Genomic DNA, 25200 nt, shown 5'->3' with positions numbered 1-25200 from the left:
CGGCGATCCTTCTTGTGGGAAAATTGTGTCATCAAACGTTGTCATCAAAGTTTGGCATTCTCTGGATTTATGGTGCTTTCAAGACAACTGGGAACTCGGGGGAAAAAACAAAGTTGATTCATGACGTCAGTGATCTTCAAGTCGGAGCTCTAGAAAGAGGCTGAGTTCCTGACTTGGAATTCTGAGTTGGATGACCATTCAAAATGTGTTTTTACCAGTCAGAGCTAGTTTTCTTTGGCGTTCCCGGTTGTCTTGAACTCACTAAAGTCTGAGATTTCCCAGTTCCGAGTTTCGAGTTGTTTTGTTATTTTTGTTTTTAAATTTTAATACATTTGCAAAATGTCTAAAAACCTGTTTTCACTTTGTCATTATGGGGTATTGTGTGTAGATTGATGATTTAATCCATGTTAGAATAAGGCTGTAACATAACAAAATGTGGAAAAGGGGAAAGCGTCTGAATACTTTCAGAATGCACTGTATGGCAGCGCCCAAGGGGCTTGAATTTTCGAGCTCTCCCCATAGATTTTGTGGTGACTTAGTGTCCCCATGAGTGACAGAACACTGAGTCAATCACGCTGCAAATAGAGAACCTTACCTACCCCTACGCTCTATTTTCTGTTGGCTGCCCCACCACCACAATAAGCACGGATGTAGGCTGAAACACCTGCATTTTGGAGCTGCCTTACTCAAGATAGCAGAAAAGAGACCATGTTTGTATGTGTGGGGGAATTTATAAAGAAGATAGAGACTGTAGATTCTTCAAACATCAGCTTAAGATATGACAAAATGAAGCAATCAATTATTACCCAGAATGGTTCAGAGTTGAAAGCTTAACAAACATAGTCAGGTATCTGCTTTTTTATATGCCATTTAGCAGACGCTTTTATCCAAAGTGACTTACAGTCATGTGTGCATACATTCTACGTATGGGTGGTCCCGGGGATCGAACCCACTACCCTGGCGTTACAAGCGCCATGCTCTACCAACTGAGCTACAGAAGGAAAATAGATAGAAAAGTACAACAGTGGCGGAACATTGTGTAGAAGTCGATTGGTTTCTCTGTACAGATTAAGACAACCATATAACTGTTTTTTTTGTCACAGTTCACACTAAAAGTGGTCCTTCTGTAGCTCAGTTGGTAGAGCATGGCGCTTGTAACGCCAGGGTAGTGGGTTCGATTCCCGGGACCACCCATACGTAGAATGTATGCACACATGACTGTAAGTCGCTTTGGATAAAAGCGTCTGCTAAATGGCATATATTATATTATTATATTATATAAAATGTTCCATTCCTGCAAGGTTCCATACAGCTGCCTTCCTGCTAGTAAACCCATGGGATGTCTCACATGCTGCGGTCACACCTAAACAGATCTTAGCTATATGCCCAGTCTTATGACTAAGTCATACAAAGACAAGTTTTGATCGGGTTAGAAAAAACACTAGCATATAACAAGAGACTATTCTTGAAGCAGTTAAACAGGGGTTAGCATGAGTCATTATGTAATTTTCCATGGCATTTCCACCATTTTGAGACTTTGTCTCAACCTAATAGAAAAATACTTACAAGCATCTTCACAAAAAACATTAATATGAGGGAGAATTGAAGGCTGTCTTACACTTAGTACATTACAATCGTAAATGACTTCTGTTTTCATTGAGTTTCAAACCTTCACATAGTGCAATTAGTTCTCAGAAGGGGGCAAGGACATATTCATTAAACATCAGTACAGTGGTTCCTCCTTTAAAGGTTGCGAGCTTACACCGCGGAACTTAGAGCTACCCAGCATCACGGCTTCATTGCTCCAGACCACCACAAGGAGGAGATAGAGCACTCATTATGCATTTGGGCCCTAAGGTTTTTATATAACCAATCATATCGAGTGGTTCCAATTATGAATTTGAGGCAGGCCACCCGTCCCTGGTGACTTCAGCAAAGATGGCTGTCATAAAGTTAATTTACGAAAAACGCTATTTATCAACTTTTTTTTCAGCCATATCCAATACCAGGTGTATCAAACCCATTAATTATAGCAAGCAGGGAGCAGGTTTCAAACCCTCAACATTCTAGCCCGGTGTCCAGCACGCTATCGACTCTGCCCAAATGTATTCATTGGGGTTGGGGCCGATTGTGGCTAAAAACACTTTATCAATTGGAATCTTTAACGTGGTAAAGGGAAAAAGTATGATTATTAGTTTTTCACAAGCATAGCAGGATTGGCTATTAGCTGAACAATAGACTATTCAACCTTTACTAAAGAATTGTCTAATAGCCGAGCTAGTTGTGAACCCCCCCTCCTCAACTTGAGCTAGGTGTATCACTGATTTACAGAAATATTGGAACAAAGTTGTCTAATGAAGGCAATTCTATAGCCTACTCCCGACCATCATGCTGTACAGCACCATATTTTCCATTCCATCCTAACGGAAACCCTAAGAGTTTCGTTTTTCTCTGAATAGAAACATCATCAAATAATCAAATGAATTAAGCCAAATTTCTTAAAATCAATCCTATATGGCTTCAATGCCATACAGCACTCCTTCCGTGGCCTCCAACTGCTCTTAAACGCGAGTAAAACCAAATGCATGCTTTTCAACCGATCGCTGCCTGCACCCGCATGCCCGACTAGCATCACCACCCTGGATGGTTCCAACCTTGAATATGTGGACATCTATAAGTACCTAGGTGTCTGGCTAGACTGCAAACTCTCCTTCCAGACTCACATCAAACATCTCCAATCAAAAATCAAATCCAGAGTCGGCTTTCTATTCCGCAACAAAGCCTCCTTCACTCACGCTGCCAAGCTTACCCTAGTAAAACTGACTATCCTACCGATCCTCGACTTCGGCGATGTCATCTACAAAATGGCTTCCAACACTCTACTCAGCAAACTGGATGCAGTCTACCACAGTGCCATCCGTTTTGTCACTAAAGCACCTTATACCACCCACCACTGCGACTTGTATGCTCTAGTCGGCTGGCCCTCACTACATATTCGTCGCCAGACCCACTGGCTCCAGGTCATCTACAAGTCCATGCTAGGTAAAGCTCCGCCTTATCTCAGTTCACTGGTCACGATGGCAACACCCATCCGTAGCACGCGCTCCAGCAGGTGTATCTCACTGATCATCCCTAAAGCCAACACCTCATTTGGCCGCCTTTCGTTCCAGTACTCTGCTGCCTGTGACTGGAACGAATTGCAAAAATCGCTGAAGTTGGAGACTTTTATCTCCCTCTCCAACTTCAAACATCAGCTATCCGAGCAGCTAACCGATCGCTGCAGCTGTACATAGTCTATAGGTAAATAGCTCACCCTTTTTCACCTACCTCATTCCCATACTGTTTTTATACTGTTTTTATTTATTTACTTTTCTGCTCTTTTGCACACCAATATCTCTACCTGTACATGCCCATCTGATCATTTATCACTCCAGTGTTAATCTGCAAAATTGTATTATTCGCCTACCTCCTCATGCCTTTTGCACACATTGTATATAGACTGCCCATTTTTTTCTACTGTGTTATTGACTTGCTAATTGTTTACTCCATGTGTAACTCTGTGTTGTCTGTTCACACTGCTATGCTTTATCTTGGCCAGGTCGCAGTTGCAAATGAGAACTTGTTCTCAACTAGCCTACCTGGTTAAATAAAGGTGAAATAAAAAAATAAAAAATAAAATGTTATTCCAAAAAAGGTTTTAAATTCTCTGGTATTGCCAATACAAATGCTTCTCAAAGATGCCCTCTAGTGGTCAAACTAGCAATAACTTGCAGTAACAGAAAATGTGACTGAGACTGAGTGTGCCACAGAATGCTGCGATTGCAAGCAAGATGTGCCACAGTATTTCGCAACTTTTAAAGGAGGAACCATTATACATACGTCATCACCAAACCCAAGTTATAATAAGCATTATCGCAAAAAAAGATAACTAAGCCATAAATCAACCAATGAAATATTGTAGCTCCCATAACACCAAACAATGACTGAACCCATCCAAATGGATTCCAATCATTGAATGGTTGGTTTTCATTTGCGAGATCACAGCTGAGCTCTTTCAGATGTACCACTACCATAGTCAAGTCACCCTCACCCTGGGGTATGAATGTACAGCAATGGTAACCTATCATTTGGCACACTCTTGTGCAAAAATTATGTCTCAAACACATGCCCTTTATGTATTTAATCTCCGGCTACAAATACAATTTCACATAAATCATTCTATCTATCCCGTAACATGTTAGCCACTACTGCTAGTCCATTTACATAGTTATAAAAATACTAAAACACGCTCAAGTCAATTGTACTGTATCATCCAAAAAGCCATATGTATTGATGCACTTTAACATTAGAATTATGATAACATGGCAAAACAAAACCCCTACTCGCAATGTTATACAACCCAAATTTGGAATGCCAGTCGTCACTGCTCCACGTTGAGTCTATCACTCAAATTCAAGACCCTCAACTTAGCATACATCAACACGATTAAAATGCACATTAACTATCACTTGTGGTAATGACAGATTGGTATCAAAATGTATTCTTAGCCTAAATTACTATAAATGTTGCCGTTTGCAGGCCTCCACAATCAACCTGATACCACAAATAAACACTTTTGGATAAGCATAAATCAATTATGGGCAAAGTTGACCACTCCTTCCCTCTCGGTACTCATCCTTCTGGTGTCTTCATGTTCTTCTTCAGATAGTGTTTCAGTTCGTCCTCTCAATGGCACATGCTCAAAGTGGATGGCCCTTGATAATGTCTCTCACCTGAGCCGCCACTGTCCTTTACAGTCCATTATGTCTTGTCCATTTTTCTACCAGTTCACCAGCAGCATGAAAGAAGTTTTAATGGGATCTCTCTCCATGCTCACTCCAAGTGGACTCATGTCCCACTCCTGAGAGAAAAGGCATGAGAGAAAATGCAGCTGATAGCTTTGGCTGGATGCTGTGCACAGGTTGCTGGCTCGGACTCAGGTCTCACGGTAGAAGTGATGCAGGACCATACTGAACGCCATTTTCGCCTTTGCTTCAGCCGGTTGGGGGGGTTGAGGTTCACACTGTTTTTGGTCAAATGATCCCTTTCATGCATCTAGATACCATCTTTGGTCACCTACGCCATAACCTTGAGAGAGGATAGAGCAGAACAACAGTATGTTTAGGGCATTTCTGATTCAGGAAATCCATACAAATAATTCACTGTATGACAACTTATTACTTCTAGCAATATTCTTAATACACATTTCTAAAACAAATGTTGAAGAGAAGAAGAATACATAGTTTAAAATGTTTTTTCCTAATTGGCTCATACTCCCCTTGTAACGGCGGTCCTCGTTTGTTGAAAGAGAGTCGGACCGAAATGCAGCGTGGTGGTTACTCATGTCTTTAATAAATGAATCGTGATACATGACATAACTTATACAAATGCAAAACAACAAACGGAACGTGAAAACCTATTACAGCCTATCTGGTGAAACTACACAGAGACAGGAACAATCACCCACGAAATACACAGAGAAACCCCGGCTACCTAAATACGGTTCCCAATCAGAGACAACGAGAATCACCTGGCTCTGATTGAGAACCGCCTCAGGCAGCCAAGCCTATACAACACCCCTACTCAGCCGCAATCCCAATAACTCCAAAACCCCAATACGAAATACAACAAAAATAAACCCATGTCACACCCTGGCCTGACCAAATAATTAACGAAAACACAAAATACTAAGATCAAGGCGTGAAAGAACCCCCCCCCCCCCCCCTAAGGTGCGGACTCCCGGACGCACCTCAAAACCATAGGGAGGGTCCGGGTGGGCGTCTGTCCATGGTGGCGGTTCCGGCTCGGGACGTGGACACCAATCCATTAATGTCATAGTTCCTCCCCTTCGCGTCCTGGGATAATCCACCCTCGCCGCCGACCATGGCCTAATAGTCCTCACCCAGAACCCCACTGAACTGAGGGGCAGCTTGTGACTGAGGGGCAGCTCGGGACTGAGGGGCAGCTCGGGACTGAGGGGCAGCCCGTGACTGAGGGGCAGCCCGGGACTGAGGGGAAGCCCAGTACTGAGAGGAAGCCCAGTACTGAGAGGAAGCTCAGGCAGGTAGTAGGCTCCGGTAGATCCTGGCTGGCTGGCAGATCTGGAAGAATCTGGTTGACTGGCAGATCTAGAAGATCATGGCTGACTGGCGGATCTAGCTGCTCTATGCAGACTGACATCTCTGGCTGCTCCATGCAGACTGGCAGCACATTGCAGACTGGCAGCTCCTTGCAGACTGGCAGCTCCTTGCAGACTGACAGCTCCTTGCAGACTGACAGCTCTGGCTGCTCCATGCAGGCTGACAGCTCCTTGCAGACTGACAGCTCCTTGCAGACTGACAGCTCCTTGCAGACTGACAGCTCCTTGCAGACTGGCAGCTCTGGCTGCTTCATGCAGACTGACAGCTCTGGCTGCTTCATACAGACTGACAGCTCTGGCTGCTTCATGCAGACTGACAGCTCTGGCTGCTTCATACAGACTGACAGCTCTGCCTGCTCCATGCAGGCTGGCAGCACCTTGCAGACTGGCAGCTCCTTGCAGACTGACAGCTCTGGCTGCTTCATGCAGACTGGCAGCTCAGGCTGCTCCGAACAGGCAGGAGGCTCCGGCAGCGCTGTAGAGGAGGAAGGCTCGAGAAGCGCTGAACTGGCGGGAGACTCCGACAGCGCAGGAGGGAAGGAAGGCTCTGATAGCGCTGAACAGGTGGGAGGCTCCGGCAGCGCAGGAGAGGCGAGGCGCACTGTAGGCCTGATGCGTTGTGCTGGCACTGGTGATACTGGATCGAGGACACGCACAGGAAGCCTGGTGCGGGGAGCTGCTACCGGAGGACTGGTGTGTGGAGGTGGCTCTGGATAGACCGGACCGTGCAGGCGCACTGGAGCTCTTGAGCACCGAGCCTGCCCAACCTTACCTGGCTCGATGCCCACTCCCAATACGAAGGGCTGGTATGAACTGCACCGGGCTATGCACCCGCACTGGAAACACTGTGCGCTCCATAGCATAACACGGTGCCTGCCCGGTCTCTCTAGCCCCCCGGTAAGCACAGGGAGTTTGCGCAGGTCTCCTACCTGGCATAGCCATACTCCCCGTAAGCCTCCCCCCCAATATTTTTTTGGGGCTGACTCTCAGGCTTCCATCCGCGTCGCCGTGCTGCCTCCTCATACCAGCGTCTCTCCGCTTTTTCCACCTCCAGTTCTTCCTTGGGACGGCGATATTCTCCAGGCTGAGCCCAGTGTCCTTTTCCGTCTAATATCTCCTCCCAAGTCCAGAAGTCCTTTGATCGCTGCTCCTCACGATTAACAGGGAGAGTTGGCTCAGGTCTGACTCCTGACTCTGCTACTCTCTCCCTGAGCCCTCCCCCAATACATTTTTGGGGGTGACTTTCGGGTTTCTTTCTGCGCCGCCGTGTCTTTCTCTTCGACTCCATTCTCCTATAGCCCTCTTCGCACTGCTCCAGCGAATCCCAGACGGGCTCCGGCACTCTCTCTGGGTCGACCGCCCACCTGTCTATTTCTTCCCACGTAGTATACTCCATACCTCTGCTGTCCATAACGTCCTCCCTTCGCTGCTCCTGCTGCCTATTACCACGCCACTCGGTCCGTGTGGGGTGGGTGATTCTGTAACGGCGTTCTTCGTTTTTTGAAAGAGAGTCGGACCGAAATGCAGCGTGGTGTTTACTAATTTCTTTAATAAATGAATCGCGATACATGACATAACTTATACAAATGCAAAACAACAAACGGAACGTGAAAACCTAATACAGCCTATCTGGTGAAACTACACAGAGACAGGAACAATCACCCACGAAATACACAGTGAAACCCCGGCTACCTAAATACGGTTCCCAATCAGAGACAACGAGAATCACCTGACTCTGATTGAGAACCGCCTCAGGCAGCCAAGCAAATACAACACCCCTACTCAGCCGCAATCCCAATAACTCCAAAACCCCAATACGAAATCCAACAAAAATGAACCCATGTCACACCCTGGCCTGACCAAATAATTAACGAAAACACAAAATACTAAGACCAAGGCGTGACACCCCTATCATCTTGGCGATTTCACTGTAAAGTTACATGGTCCTAATCGTTAGGGAGACATCCCGGCCATACAGCAGATTTGATGAGATGTGTTATGGAAGCAAGACAACAACAAACAAACAACACAAACAACAGCAATACACTTCTTCATATAAAACTAGAGATGGGGAAAACAATAAACATATTACTCGAGGTGGGAAAAACTTCAATCCATTTGGAGTAACTGTCAACTATTACCAACATATCTTTTTCCCTTTTAGAGGCAGGCATGTGAAGAAAATCAAATTGCATATTTGCCAAAAGGCCCCAGGGGACCAGTAATTAAAACAACAACACTGCCTGTCAATTTTTTGTAACGAATTAGAATAACGAACCAAATAGTTTACTAAAGTGGTGATGTCTGGCATATGAGTTTTTTTTACGCCAATAACAAATTCACAACATACTGTATCAACACAGAAGCCCCAAATGTACACCCTTTAGCGATTTTTTAAATGCGGTGTGATTATTAAAAAACAACAACACTGCCTGTCAATTTTTTGTAACGAATTAGAATAACAAACCAAATAGTTTACTAAAGTGGTGATGTCTGGCATATGAGTTTTTTTTACGCCAATAACAAATTCACAACATACTGTATCAACACAGAAGCCCCAAATGTACACCCTTTAGCGATTTTTTAAAATGCGGTGTGATACAAAGTTGGACTATTTGTAAACATCATTCCTGCTCTCTCCCATATATATTGCCAATTGTAATATGTTAAAATCCACTGTCTTTGATTATCCAAAGAATTATACAACCCCAAAATCGTCTCCACTTCCGTCACCATGTAACATTATCCGGGTATTGTTACTGGTCCTATGTTCAAAGACATGGGAGGTAGTCATAACATGGGATAGCATGACTAATTATGTAATTTGCCACGACATATGCGGCTTTATTAACTCAATTATTAAGATTTTTTTTTACATTGTTTGCAAATTGATATGTGACACACATTAATGCCAAAATAACATGCAAAACAGGCAACATTATGTATGTTTTTTCAATTTTTATTAGCTAAACAGGTGGGGCTCAAAACATGTGGAGCAGAGGCCCTGAATGACAGGTTGCCACTGAGAGTATTATACATTTGCATCTGTTGGCCATCAAGTTGCCCTTGTAGGCTACCATTTGATACAATAAATATAGCTGGCAAACACATTTAATAAATAGCATATAACTTCAGTGTATTGTGGTTGTAACCTTGTGTTATTATGCAATTATTAATTGCCATGTTTAGTTAATTCAATTGGAAGTCATCTAAGCTCAATTGCAATTGTCGATCAGTTGTTAGAACACATTAGATTGACAGTAACCGTCAGTCAGATTAGGTTACAGGTTAAAAAAAAAGTCTGGCTGATGTTGCCAAGCATATTCAGTTCATACTATAGTTACAAGTTACGTCGATATTCCTTCTTAATTGGCTTGATAACATTATGGAAAACATTTTTATTGTATAAGGTAACTCCTTCCTGTAAAAAACAACAACAATTTGGGCTAGTTTTCAGGTCTTTTGGGCAGGCTTTGAATGGTCATTGGGCTACAAATTTGAACTATAACAGGTATCACTGCTCCCATGCCCAATAGAGAGAGGGATAGGCTACTTAACTTGAAGCAGTGAATTCTGAGTGTTTGAATAATGTGACAAAGATGCGATTTTATTAAAATAGGTAGGCCTAAGGTAATGCATACAAATCAGAAAGATGTTGTTTCCAAATAATCTGCAGGACAACAAAAATATTTTCATCCCAAAGCTGTCTGACTTTGAATGCCCGCTCCCAACCGCAGCATGAAAAAATGCTGACTATGCCGCAATGATTTCTGTCAGGACGCAGGTCCCACGGGCATCCCACGGGAATGCAGCCCTCTAATTCAAGGTCATAATAAGTGCCATCGTGCAGAAATAGCAAAGAAAATACCTTTTGATGAGCTAGCTAAATTAGCTATCAAGGTATACCAGTTATCAAAGAGGATGCTAGCTAGCTTTGGATGCTTGGCAGGACCAGTGTTGTCAAAGATGGAAGATCGTCTCTGGCACTTCGCTCTGCAGGTTGTATAACTTTTTCATTATATTTCATTATAGTACAACGGTTTGATTTGTCTAATCTTAGCAATTCTTTTTTAGCTAGCTACATAGCCGTCCTTGTATCAGAGATAATTGCATAATTATCGTATTTCGTCGCCCTAACGTAGCCTTCACTGCTATTCGCCCAGGAGCTAGCAAACGCTAGCTAACGCCCACAGATTAGCATCACTGTAGTGCTATTCACTCAACTGAACGACTTGATTAGTTTAGTGTTAGCTAGCTACACAGCTGTCTTTGTTTCCAAGATAATTGTGTAGTTTAGAGTGTGTAGTCTTGGAGTGATTATCTTAATTCACTGAGGTTCGCTAGCCAGCTATTTGTCGTCCTTAACGTAGGAGACTCTGCTAGCTAGCCAACAGCTAACAGCTAGCCAACGTCACCACACACACGTTACTGAATCGAATTCAACAACCCGGTCAGGTAGTATCACATTTTCATTTCATTACTGTACAACGGTTTGATTTGTTTGATCGTAGCTAGCTACATAGCTAGTTACATAGCCGTCTTTGTTTCAAAGATAATTGTGTAGTCTAGAGCGATTTCCTAGGTTAGCTAGCCAGCTATTGTCGTTCTTTTAACGCATAGCGTAACGTAAACAACACTGCTAGCTAGCCAGCTGGCCCCCGAATAGTAGCACTGTAGAAACTATTACACTCAACGGAACGACTTGATTAGTGTAGTGTCAACAACGCAGCTACTGCCAGCTAGCCTACTTCAGCAGTACTGTATCATTTTAATCATTTTAGTCAATAAGATTCTTGCTATGTAAGCTTAACTTTATGAACATTCGAGGCGTGTAGTCCACTTGTCATTCCAATCTCCTTGCATTAGCGTAGCCTTTTCTGTAGCCTGTCAACTATGTGTCTGTCTATCCCTGTTCTCTCCTCTCTGCACAGATCATACAAACGCTCCACCCGCGTGGCCGCGGCCACCTAATCTGGTGGTCCCAGCGCGTACGACCCACGTGGAGTTCCAGGTCTCCGGTAGCCTCTGGAACTGCCGATCTGCGGCCAACAAGGCAGAGTTCATCTCAGCCTATGCCTCCCTCCAGTCCCTCGACTTCTTGGCACTGACGGAAACATGGATCACCACAGATAACACTGCTACTCCTACTGCTCTCTCCTCGTCCGCCCACGTGTTCTCGCACACCCGAGAGCTTCTGGTCAGCGGGGTGGTGGCACCGGGATCCTCATCTCTCCCAAGTGGTCTTTCTCTCTTTCTCCCCTTACCCATCTGTCTATCGCCTCCTTTGAATTCCATGCTGTCACAGTTACCAGCCCTTTCAAGCTTAACATCCTTATCATTTATCGCCCTCAGGTTCCCTTGGAGAGTTCATCAATGAGCTTGATGCCTTGATAAGCTCCTTTCCTGAGGACGGCTCACCTCTCACAGTTCTGGGCGACTTTAACCTCCCCACGTCTACCTTTGACTCATTCCTCTCTGCCTCCTTCTTTCCACTCCTCTCCTCTTTTGACCTCACCCTCTCACCTTCCCCCTACTCACAAGGCAGGCAATACGCTTGACCTCATCTTTACTAGATGCTGCTCTTCTACTAACCTCATTGCAACTCCCCTCCAAGTCTCCGACCACTACCTTGTATCCTTTTCCCTCTCGCTCTCATCCAACACTTCCCACACTGCCCCTACTCGGATGGTATCGCGCCGTCCCAACCTTCGCTCTCTCTCCCCCGCTACTCTCTCCTCTTCCATCCTATCATCTCTTCCCTCTGCTCAAACTTTCTCCAACCTATCTCCTGATTCTGCCTCCTCAACCCTCCTCTCCTCCCTTTCTGCATCCTTTGACTCTCTATGTCCCCTATCCTCCAGGCCGGCTCGGTCCTCCCCTCCCCGCTCCGTGGCTCGACGACTCATTGAGAGCTCACAGAACAGGGCTCCGGGCAGCCGAGCGGAAATGGAGGAAAACTCGCCTCCCTGCGGACCTGGCATCCTTTCACTCCCTCCTCTCTACATTTTCCTCCTCTGTCTCTGCTGCTAAAGCCACTTTCTACCATTCTAAATTCCAAGCATCTGCCTCTAACCCTAGGAAGCTCTTTGCCACCTTCTCCTCCCTCCTGAATCCCCCCTCCTCCCTCTCTGCAGATGACTTCGTCAACCATTTTGAAAAGAAGGTCGACGACATCCGATCCTCGTTTGCTAAGTCAAACGACACCGCTGGTTCTGCTCACACTGCCCTACCCTATGCTCTGACCTCTTTCTCCCCTCTCTCTCCAGATGAAATCTCGCGTCTTGTGACGGCCGGCCGCCCAACAACCTGCCCGCTTGACCCTATCCCCTCCTCTCTTCTCCAGACCATTTCCGGAGACCTTCTCCCTTACCTCACCTCGCTCATCAACTCATCCCTGACCGCTGGCTACGTCCCTCCCGTCTTCAAGAGAGCGAGAGTTGCACCCCTTCTGAAAAAACCTACACTCGATCCCTCCGATGTCAACAACTACAGACCAGTATCCCTTCTCTCTTTTCTCTCCAAAACTCTTGAGCGTGCCGTCCTTGGCCAGCTCTACCGCTATCTCTCTCAGAATGACCTTCTTGATCCAAATCAGTCAGGTTTCAAGACTAGTCATTCAACTGAGACTGCTCTTCTCTGTATCACGGAGGCGCTCCGCACTGCTAAAGCTAACTCTCTCTCCTCTGCTGTCATCCTTCTAGACCTATCGGCTGCCTTCGATACTGTGAACCATCAGATCCTCCTCTCCACCCTCTCCGAGTTGGGCATCTCCGGCGCGGCCCACGCTTGGATTGCGTCCTACCTGACAGGTCGCTCCTACCAGGTGGCGTGGCGAGAATCTGTCTCCTCACCACGCGCTCTCACCACTGGTGTCCCCCAGGGCTCTGTTCTAGGCCCTCTCTTATTCTCGCTATACACCAAGTCACTTGGCTCTGTCATAACCTCACATGGTCTCTCCTATCATTGCTATGCAGACGACACACAATTAATCTTCTCCTTTCCCCCTTCTGATGACCAGGTGGCGAATCGCATCTCTGCATGTCTGGCAGACATATCAGTGTGGATGACGGATCACCACCTCAAGCTGAACCTCAGCAAGACGGAGCTCCTCTTCCTCCCGGGGAAGGATTGCCCGTTCCATGATCTCGCCATCACGGTTGACAACTCCATTGTGTCCTCCTCCCAGAGCGCTAAGAACCTTGGCGTGATCCTGGACAACACCCTGTCGTTCTCAACTAACATCAAGGCGGTGTCCCGTTCCTGTAGGTTCATGCTCTACAACATCCGCAGAGTACGACCCTGCCTCACACAGGAAGCGGCGCAGGTCCTAATCCAGGCACTTGTCATCTCCCGTCTTGATTACTGCAACTCGCTGTTGGCTGGGCTCCTGCCTGTGCCATTAAACCCCTACAACTCATCCAGAACGCCGCAGCCCGTCTGGTGTTCAACCTTCCCAAGTTCTCTCCACGTCACCCCGCTCCTCCGCTCTCTCCACTGGCTTCCAGTTGAAGCTCGCATCCGCTACAAGACCATGGTGCTTGCCTACGGAGCTGTGAGGGGAACGGCACCTCAGTACCTCCAGGCTCTGATCAGGCCCTACACCCAAACAAGGGCACTGCGTTCATCCACCTCTGGCCTGCTCGCCTCCCTACCACTGAGGAAGTACAGTTCCCGCTCAGCCCAGTCAAAACTGTTCGCTGCTCTGGCCCCCAATGGTGGAACAAACTCCCTCACGACGCCAGGACAGCGGAGTCAATCACCACCTTCCGGAGACACCTGAAACCCCACCTCTTCAAGGAATACCTAGGATAGGGTAAGTAATCCTTCTCACCCCCTAAAGATTTAGATGCACTATTGTAAGTGGCTGTTCCACTGGATGTCATAAGGTGTATGCACCAATTTGTAAGTCGCTCTGGATAAGAGCGTCTGCTAAATGACTTAAATGTAAATGTAAATGTGGTGTTGTCAACATTACAACCAGAATGGACTGTCCTATGGGACGCAAAAGTTCTTGCCCATACACAGATGTAGCTTTCATGCCATGATATTTTATTAGCTGTAGTTAATAACAGTCAGTACACATACATTCACATAGCTATGAGCGAGCATGTGGAAGCTGTAAAGTAGCTAGCTAGATGTGTCATCTCCATTATCTTGCTATCGCATAAAAAAAGCATACAACAATATTTCTCAATACATTGCATATTAGTTCACAATTTCTGTGACATTTTGCTCGTAGTTCCTGCACAGCAAAGAAGTGGAGACAGTTTTCAGGGACCTACCAGATCAGAACAAACAGTGAACAGCAAGGGGGAGATAAAAATAATGGTTAGGGAGAAATTAACCATACGACCACAAAGTGTCATCGTAACCCCACAGATCAAATTGATTTCAACGGTAGGCTACAGTAGGCTACTTTTTTTTTAAATGTAACCTTAATTTAACTAGGAAAGTCAGTTGAGAACAAATTCTTATTTACATTGACGGCCTACCCCAGTCAAACCCGGACAACGCTGGGAAAATTGTGCACCGCCCTATGGGACTCCCAATCACGGCCGGATGTGATACAGCCTGGATTTAAACCAGGGACTGTAGTGATGCCTCTTGCACTGCGCCACTTGGGAGCCCAGAGTCCACTAGCTTACTGCTCTGGTGTAAAATGTCTCTATTGCATATACTTTGTGTATTAACATATCTGGGACATTTTAGAGAACAAATTAATCTGCTATACATCTATGTATTTTCTCTGTTAACTGATTTGACAACTGATTCGCATTTCTGGGGTGAGGTGGGGCTAACTAAATGAGAAATAGCAATCCAGGATAAATCAAAGTACAGCATAATTTGTGATATCAAATGCCTTCTTACACTTTAAGATGGGGGATGCAACCAAGCTCACAAACTATTAATGAAGACACATGATCTGAAGTACATACGCCCCTACGTTCTGAGTGGAATGAATACAAATGATTATAGAAAATAGATTGAATGGGCTTGTCATTCACAAAAAGTACTGATGAAAAATCAAGTGCATTTGATCTAAATATGGGTATACGAAGACACCTAGTGGTCACCAGGTTTTTCATCCTCGGTCACAAGCTATCATAAATGTACAAACCCAGAGAGGCAGTCCGTTCTGCATGTCTTCTTGAATTCGATATAATGTGTTGTCATGCATCTGAGCATGAAAAATGGTAAATGCCATAGCTGTCCAACTTATCTAGCTCATCAAGCAGTATTTTCTTTGGTATTTCTGCTAGGGCTGACCCCATTAAGTAGAGTGGTGGATTGTTTAGTCGATAGGCTGTTGGTTGACCGAGATTTATTTTGTTGAGCAGTAGCAAAAAAAACTAATTGATGTATAATATCATGGTGTACAAGACATCTGTCTGATTCGCACCTGTCTGAGTGGACTGATCCATTGTGGAGGCCATGGGGATGGCACAGTCCATCAGTCAAATACGTGCTATAAGAGCAATGGTGAAAAACAAATACAAATTAGATTATTTTATAAGAAATACACTTTCTCCCGCGTTGGATAGTGGTCGCAGTCCAAGGTTCAGAAAGACATCAGTGAGCTGTTGAATTGGCACCTTTTTCCTAGACCATGTTGCTATGTGCATAATAGCAAAGTCAACCAGCATATTGGTGTTGAGAACAATGCCGGAGGCAGCAGCAGATTGAGGAGATGAGAAAACAGCCCTTGCCTTATTGTAGAAGAAATGTGAGGAGAGAAGAAACCCCAACTTAATTAGGACTACAATCAATAGCCTAATTGTTAATTGTGCCTGTCTATATAAATCATCACTATATCTACAGAAATAAGACAGATCCTGCTTCTGTTGCCTGTTTGAGTGTTTGTTTAATAGCCTACTGATTCCGTGAGCACTCCCACAACAACATGTCAAGTAAACAATTTCACAAATTCAACTGTTTCTAATCTTGTCATGGCTGTAATAAAGGCTTTACACTTGTTGGAACTGCCTCCCCTTATTATTTATAATTTATTTTGTGTTGTTTCCACTGTTCCAAATAGTCCGAAAAATTATATTTATTATAACAATAATAATAACGCTCCTTTTTCTTGATTTCATTCTTATTGTTATTATTATTATTATCATAAGTAATGCCATTATCATTATCAGACTTAGTACCGCAGCCTTCTTTAACCACCGTTGAGCTGTAGACCTAAGTGTACATCCTGGTTTGTATTAATACCGTCACTGAATTAGACCTGTATTTAAATACTTATATAGGCTACTGTATCAATCAATCATTCATTGGTTCATGTCATCACACAGCATACGAGTCATTCATGATTTGAAATGCAATTAAGCATTTTAGTTTTAAAATAAAATTAGCTTTAACCAAAAGATAAACCGTTCCATTTTGGAAACTGCAATCATGAATGAATGCAAATGTTTTTAGTCTTAGCTGTAATAAAGGCTTAACAAAAAAGCTTTACAACAGACGCAAATCAAATCAAATCAAATCAAATTTTATTTGTCACATACACATGGTTAGCAGATGTTAATGCGAGTGTAGCGAAATGCTTGTGCTTCTAGTTCCGACAATGCAGTGATAACCAACAAGTAATCTAACTAACAATTCCAAAACTACTGTCTTATACACAGTGTAAGGGGATAAGGAATATGTACATAAGGATATATGAATGAGTGATGGTACAGAGCAGCATACAGTAGATGGTATCGAGTACAGTATATACATATGAGATGAGTGTGTAGACAAAGTAAACAAAGTGGCATAGTTAAAGTGGCTAGTGATACATGTATTACATAAGGATGCAGTCAATGATGTAGAGTACAGTATATACATATGCATATGAGATGAATAATGTAGGGTAAGTAACATTATATAAGGTAGCATTGTTTAAAGTGGCTAGTGATATAATTACATCATTTCCCATTATTAAAATGGCTGGAGTTGGGTCAGTGTCAATGACAGTGTGTTGGCAGCAGCCACTCAATGTTAGTGGTGGCTGTTTAACAGTCTGATGGCCTTGAGATAGAAGCTGTTTTTCAGTCTCTCGGTCCCAGCTTTGATGCACCTGTACTGACCTCGCCTGATAGCGGGGTGAACAGGCAGTGGTTCGGGTGGTTGATGTCCTTGATGATCTTTATGGCCTTCCTGTAACAACGGGTGGTGTAGGTGTCCTGGAGGGCAGGTAGTTTGCCCCCGGTGATGCGTTGTGCAGTCCTCACTACCCTCTGGAGAGCCTTACGGTTGAGGGCGGAGCAGTTGCCGTACCAGGCGGTGATTCAGCCCGCCAGGATGCTCTCGATTGTGCATCTGTAGAAGTTTGTGAGTGCTTTTGGTGACAAGCCGAATTTCTTCAGCCTCCTGAGGTTGAATAGGCGCTGCTGCGCCTTCTTCACAACGCTGTCAGTGTGAGTGGACCAATTCAGTTTGTCTGTGATGTGTATGCCGAGGAACTTAAAACTTGCTACCCTCTCCACTACTGTTCCATCGATGTGGATAGGGGGGTGTTCCCTCTGCTGTTTCCTGAAGTCCACAATCATCTCCTTAGTTTTGTTGACGTTGAGTGTGAGGTTATTTTCCTGACACCACACTCCGAGGGCCCTCACCTCCTCCCTGTAGGCTGTCTCGTCGTTGTTGGTAATCAAGCCTTTCTCATTTATTTAGTGTTGTTTACATTGTTCTCATCGAGCAAAAAAATTACATTGTAATCTATACAGCACCTGTTTGGCACACATAATATGCACGCATAGCTTGCTCCTTACCTTCTTTTTCTTGATGTCCAATATTTTCCACAATTAGTTAAATTTATTACACACATCGGAGTTCCCTTTACCTCCTGAGAAACCAGTAAACATTACTCAGTTTCGAGTTTATTTGTCACGATCTCATTTTGCTGTCACATGGGTTACAGTGTTCAGAGTTTGTTATAGCCAATTTATTGATGTGATTATGATATGCTATAGGTCAGGCCCTGTTGTGGCCTATTCGGATGGGATTAGTTTTACTGGGGGAGGTTGGGGAATGTAATTATGTGCATGAGCACCAAACACCACATCTGTAATTTTAGTCCCGTCCGAATCTACCATGCCAGTAATTTTTACATGGCAGGAGAGTAACAATTCCAGTCAGAATAACCTACTGTTTTTTGTAAGACTCTTCTGATAATACAAGTACCATGCAAATGGACATCCCTGTGTTTTGAGAGAAATGTCTGTGTGTGACAGGTGTTGCTCGGGGTTTGCACAAGAAAACAATAACTCATTAGAGAAATTGAACTTCAGTGCTGCACATAAGCTACAGTAACAGTTAAAAGTTTGAGTACCTACTCATTCAAGGGTTTTTTCTTATTTTTACTATTTTCTACATTGTAGAATAATAGTGACGACATCAAAACTATGAAATAACACGTGTCATCATGTAGTAACAAAAAAGTGTTAAACAAATCTAAATATATTTTATTTTACATTAATCAAATTAGCCACCCTTTGCCTTGATGACAGCTTTGCACACTCTTGGCATTCTCTCAACCAGCTTCACCTGGAATGCTTTTCCAACAGTCCTGAAGGAGTTCCCACATATGCAAAAGTTGCCTGCGTTTCCTTCACTCTGCGGTCCAATTCATCCCAAACCATTTCAATTGGGTTTAGGTTGGGTGATTGTGGAGGCCAGGTCATCTGACGCAGCACTCCAACACTCTCTTTCTTGGTCAAATAGCCCTTACACAGCCTGAAGGTGTGCTGGGTCATTGTCCTGTTTTAAAATAAATGATAGTCCCACTAAGCGCACACCAAATGGGATGGCGTATCGCTGCATAATGTTGTGGTAGCCATTCTGGTGTTAGGGGGCGCTAATTCTAATTTTAAACAAGATATTTTGTCACGAAAAGATGCTCGACTATGCATATAATTGACAGCTTTGGATAGAAAACACTCTGACGTTTCCAAAACTGCAAAGATATTGTCTGTGAGTGCTGAACTGATGTTGCAGGCGAAACCCAGATAAAAATCCAACCAGGAAGTGCCGCATTTTTTAAAACCGCCTCATGCCAATGATTCCTTATATGGCTGTGAATGAGCTACGAATGAGCTTACGTTTCCCACGTATTCCCCAAGGTGTCTACAACATTGTGACGTCTTTTTACGCATTTCCATTGAAGAATAGCCGTAAGGGACCATATTTAGCAAGTGGTCACATGGTGTCTCCCGCAGAAAATCTTGCGTAAAATACTGAGGTAGCCATTTTTCCAACCGCTTCTTATGAGAAACCAATTGCCTCGACGGATATATTATTGAATATATATGTTAAAAACACCTTGAGGATTGATCCTAAACAATCTTTGCCGTGTTTCTGTCGATATTATGGAGCTAATTCTGAAAAAAGTTTGGCGTTGTAGTGGTAGCATTTTCCTGTGGATTTCTCAGCCAAGCATGATGAACAAACGGGAGCTATTTCGCCTTCAAAAATAATATTTTTGGAAAAAAGGAACATTTGCTATCTAACTGGGAGTCTCCTGAGTGAAACACTTCCGAAGTTCTTCAAAGCTAAATTATTTAATTTGGTTGCTTTTCTTATTTTCGTGAAAATGTTGCCTGCTGCCAGCAGAGCCTAGCTTGTGTTTGAATATATTTCATTTGCGATTTTCATGAATAGGAAAAGTTTCTAGGGGTATTTATGTCCGCTGCGTTATGCTAATTAGTTTGAGGCTATGATTACGCTCCCGGATCCGGGATTGCTAGTCGCAATAAGTTTTAAGTGTGCCTTGAATTCTAAATAAATCACTGACACTGTCACCAGCAAAGCACCCCCACACCATCACACCTCCTCCTCCATGCTTCGCAGTGGGAACTACACATGCAGAGATCATCCGTTGACCTACTCTGCATCTCACAAAGACACAGCCGTTGGAACCAAAAATCTCAAATTTGGACCAAAGGACAAATTTCCACCAGTCTGTCCATTGCTTGCGTTTCTTGGCCCAAGCAAGTCTCTTCTTATTATTGGTGTCCTTTAGCAGTGTTTTCTTGCAGCAATTCAACCATTCAACCATGAAACTAAGATGGCATAGCAGTTGGTCGTCTGTTTCTTGTCCCGTCCCATGTATATATATTTTTATTTGTATTTGTATATATATATATATATATATATATATATATATCAATTTCCATCTACGGACAGAAATACTGATACGGATCTGCTATTTTTTACACTTTAGAACCGGAACCCCCATTAGCAGCTAGCCAACTAACTAGCTACTAGCTGGTAGTCAGTTTACAAACTGATAGCGGTCTTCACCGTTAACTCAGACATCAACCAGCCTACAAGACAGTACTGTGCATCGACTCTGTTCTTATAGGCAGACTCAATAGCCTTGGCTTCTCAAATGACTGCCTCGCCTGATTCACCAACTACTTCTCAGATAGAGTTCAGTGTGTCAAATCGAAGCGCCTGTTGTCCGGACTTCTGGCAGTCTCTATAGGGGTGCCACAGGGTTCAATTCTCTGCCCAACGCTTTTCTCTGTATATATCAATGATGTCACTCTTGCTGCTGGTGATTCTCTGATCCACCTCTACGCAGATGACACCATTCTGTATACAACTGGCCCTTCCTTGGACACTGTGCTAACAAACCTCCAAACCAGCTTTAATGCCATGTAACACTCCTTCTGTGGCCTCCAACTGTTTTTAAATGCTAGTAAAACTAAATGCATGCTCTTCAACCGATTGCTGCCCACACCCTCCCGCCCCTCTAGCATCACTACTCTGGACGGTTCTGACTTAGAATATGTGGACAACTAAAAATACCTAGGTGTCTGGTTAGACTGTAAACTCTCCTTCCAAACTCACATTAAGCATCTCCAATCCAAAATTAAATCTAGAATCGGCTTCCTATTTCACAACAAAGCCTCCTTCACTCATGCTTCCAAATATACCCTTGTAAAACTGACTATCCTACCGATCCTTGACTTCGGCGATGTCATTTACAAAATAGCCTCCAACACTCTACTCAGCAAACTGGATGTAGTCTATCACAGTGCCATCCGTTTTGTTACCAAAGCCCCATATACTACCCACCACTGCGACCTGTATGCTCTCATTGGCTGGCCCTCACTACATATGTGTTGCCAAACCCATTGACTCCAGGTCATCTATAAGTCTATGCTAGGAAAAGCCCCGCCTTATCTCAGCTCACTGGTCACCAAAGCAACACCCACCTGTAGCATGCGCTCCAGCAGGTATATTTCCCTGGTCTTTCCCAAAGCCAACACTTCCTTTGGCTGCCTTTTCTTACAGTTCCCTGCTGCCAATGACTGGAACGAATTGCAAAAATCCCTGAAGCTGGAGTCTTATATCTCCCTCTCTAACTTTAAGCACCAGCTGTCAGAGCAGCTTACCGATCACTGTAGCTTTACACAGCCAATCTGTAAATAGCACACCCGACTACCTCATCCATGCAGTATCAGCAACACGGACAGTGCGATAAACACTTTGATGTTCTGTGGTGGTCGCTGCAGCAGGTAGGGCAGAGACACAATGGGTGCTAGTCACACAGTCACTCCCTGTCTTTTTTTTAACACAGTACAGCAATTCTGAGCCCGGTCCGGCACAATCAAATAATTTGCTGGTCGGACTCCCTCTAGTAATTCTTTATTTAATCAAGCAGTATGCTTAAAGCATCAGACAAGCTCAGTGAATATAGTTGATTTGATTAAAGCACATAGAATGTGTCAATATATGGAAAAATACACGTTTTAATATCGATTGGTCGAAGGAACAGACAGCTCTTGGTCGACTAAGATTTTTGCACAATGACACTTATTAAAGCACCGAATCTCATAGGGACCTGACTGCCACCACTGTTCTAGCTAGCCACTTAGCCAGCAGGTTTGCATCGGTTTCCATTGAACTAGAGCTAGCTAGGCTGACAAGCTAGGTAGCTAACCCTAGCAACACAAGCTGATTATCATGTAGCAGCCTAAGCTGACTATGCTCACAATAAAAAATATTTTGCATATTCAAAGTGGTAGGCATGTTGTGTAAATCAAATGATACAAACCCCCCAAAATATATTTTAATTCCAGGTTGTAAGGCAACAAAATAGGAAAAATGCCAAGTGGGGTGAATACTTTTGCAAGCCACTGTATCTACAGATGTTAGCTCTCTCAGAGAGGGTGTTGACACCTGATACAATTTCTCAAAATGTTCTCCAAGATAACACCTGAAAGCATGTCTTTTGAGTTGGCCAACTACATAGTCTATCTATATGCTCTTCTACAGTAGTTCGTCCCTGATGCATAAGTGGCATTGAGAAACATGCTCTATTTTCAAAAGATTTTACCTGGTACTTGGTGAACAAACTTCCAGTTAAACATTAAACATCTCTAGAGTTGATTAGAGGAGACTGACACAATCACAATATATAAAACCATATGTAGAGCATTATGACTAAAGGCTTTATGAATGCTAGTATCACAATTCTAAGTAAGGTGTTACCCATGGTTTTGCTATTTCTTTAGCCACAGAGAAGAAGGCAGGCATCACTTTCTACCTAGCTTTGTCTGCTATTAGATATGCAGATTATCTTTGGTTTGGATATCTTTAGGCCCAGCGTCTAGTCGTTTTGCATGTTTTCTTCCCACAGAACAGGAAAGAATGCCAGTCATGAAAGATAAAGTCTTACTGAGACTTACTAGATGAAAGGATCAAAATAGACAATAGGAGAGGGGGGCATTTAGAGAGTACGCGCCACAAAATACATAGACAAAATGGTGCATTTGAGCTATTTCAATAAAGTATGTCTTTCAGTTGTTACCAAAATTATATTGTCTGTGTATCATACAGCTCTTGCCAGTAAAATATTATTTATTTAGACAGTTAATTACCTTACCGTGTGTGTGTGTGTGTGTGTGTGTGTGTGTGTGTGTGTGTGTGTGTGTGTGTGTGTGTGTGTGTGTGTGTGTGTGTGTGTGTGTGTGTGCGCGCGTGTGCGCTTGCGTGCATGCATTTGTGTGCTGTGGGTGCATGCTTGTTTGAATGTGTGTGTGTGTGTGTTTTGCTGTGTTTATATTTTCGTGTACAGTATTGTATTGCATTGGCATTCATACAGGATGATTTCAAAGATGCCTTCAGAATTAAATAATCCAACTGAGATGTCTTTATCATTACCAGTTAATGTACTGGTTTCCAACAGCCACACAGACAACTTGTCTATTGCACCTGCCATCTCACCACCCGACCAATACATCTTCATGTGTCAGCAAGCTAACAGGAAAGACACCTCTATAAATTCCTACGCTTTTAAAACTGTCATCTTCCTCAGAATTGATGCATTTTAATTCCTAAACACAACACCAATATCCTCCACACAGATAGTGATGTTCTGAAACTTTGATTATTGGCTGAGCTCACTGATGTCTTGATGTCTAAGTATATGTTGTCAGGAGTTTGCTTGGTTCTGCCGAGACGTTCCCAGATTGTTTTAAATGCTCTGTTGTTGGAAATAGAAGAAAACAAGTCAAATCAATGAGTAGCTTGAACAGCCTTTATCCTAAGGGTTTCTATTTGACAGTAATTAATGCTCGGTGATAGCAAATCTTTTCAGCAATTAAAACTTTCCCTGTTTTTTAAGCTTATTATTTTCTATCTGTCACTTATTCCATTGAACATCTATCAAGTCTTAAATTGCCAGTCTTTTGTTCCGGTCTGTACAGAGAATGGTGTTACACAAAGAACATCAGAACAATAGAATGAACGCTAGCTAGGGACATAAGAAGTTGGCCCTCTCAGAACTGCTATCAGTCATTTTATATTCCATGTAGACAAGTGTTTCAAAATGAAACACTAATGTGTTCCACAAAGTCATTTTAGAATGCTTTGCTTGCGATAGACTAGTGTGCGCAGAGAAACACGAGATTGAACTTCACTCAACTTTGTAGAGTTTCCCCATTAGTTAACACTATCAATGTTTGTGTGAGATTGAATCAACCCCATATTAGTGACTTCCAATGCAACATACTGAAACAAAACGAATATGTAAGCGATTTTGTTGTAAGCAGAATGCATCGGAGTAGGATTCTATTGCATTGACAGGCACGACTCAGGCCGTACTCTACACAGACCAGTGCCCCATAACCAATCAGAGCTACAGTAGACCTATATGCAAATAGACCATTGCCATATATCGATACGTGCCATTCACTTTGAACTGGACTGTTTTTACAGCATGAGCTGTTGTGTGTAGATGTGCTTGTTTTGAGATTGAAAGTGAGAGTGACATGTAGCGACGTGTGCACATTTGTATATTTGTTCATATCCTTTGCTAGTTCGTGAGTTATTATCCCAGTTATAGATCATTTGTAGTCAGTAATGGGAGGGTGATTGCTTCCTACAAGAGCACAAAAATTGTGCATTTTCTAGACATCTTTGAAAGAGATTTTGTTTTTGTCTTAAAGAGGCAGTGTTGTATTTTGCGACAGGCTTGAAAAATAGGCATCATTTTGAGTCTTCATGAGAAAGATTCAGTGTCTTTAATTTTTTGGTTGCTTTGAATGTTTCATTGTGTTGTGTATTAAAGAGTCTTTACAAGATATGGAGGCTAAGAAAGTTTCTGTAATGCTTTAAAATTGCTTTTACAAAAAAAATGATTGACTGTCATCCACTGTCATTCTTGACAACTAAAATGAACTTAGGGTACTCTGCTTCAATAATACTTTTCTGTGCAGTTCTGTGCAGCAAAATACTTCAATAATACTTTAGCCCGATTGTGTGCAGCACAGTATGTCGATTTAAGTCTGCAAATGGAAAGTACTGTACAGAGAGACGTTTTTTATCCTCTAGTAATTTCCATAATGTTTCTAACATTCTAAGTCTCTGTAGAGAGCACATCTACTTCTGTCATTTAAATGTTGAGTTAGCAGCTACATGAGAGGCTGTCTTCCCACACATTTTGTATTTCTGTGTGGCATTTCCCAGATACTGACTGTACTGTTGCGCAACACCTAATGATCCCTGCCGTGAGCTCAGGA

The 25200-nt window shown here is 43.4% G+C and overlaps 1 protein-coding gene across 1 annotated transcript in view; it reads left to right on the top strand.

The window, feature by feature from the left end:
* Positions 1 to 25200, top strand: part of lrp1bb (low density lipoprotein receptor-related protein 1Bb) — a 410377-nt gene that overhangs the window by 163002 nt on the left and 222175 nt on the right. The gene's annotated exons all lie outside the window — the stretch shown is intronic.

This window comes from Oncorhynchus keta, chromosome 34 (assembly GCF_023373465.1).
Source record: "Oncorhynchus keta strain PuntledgeMale-10-30-2019 chromosome 34, Oket_V2, whole genome shotgun sequence".
In the NCBI taxonomy this organism is placed as follows: domain Eukaryota; kingdom Metazoa; phylum Chordata; class Actinopteri; order Salmoniformes; family Salmonidae; genus Oncorhynchus; species Oncorhynchus keta.
This window is presented reverse-complemented; position numbering and strand designations above follow the sequence as displayed.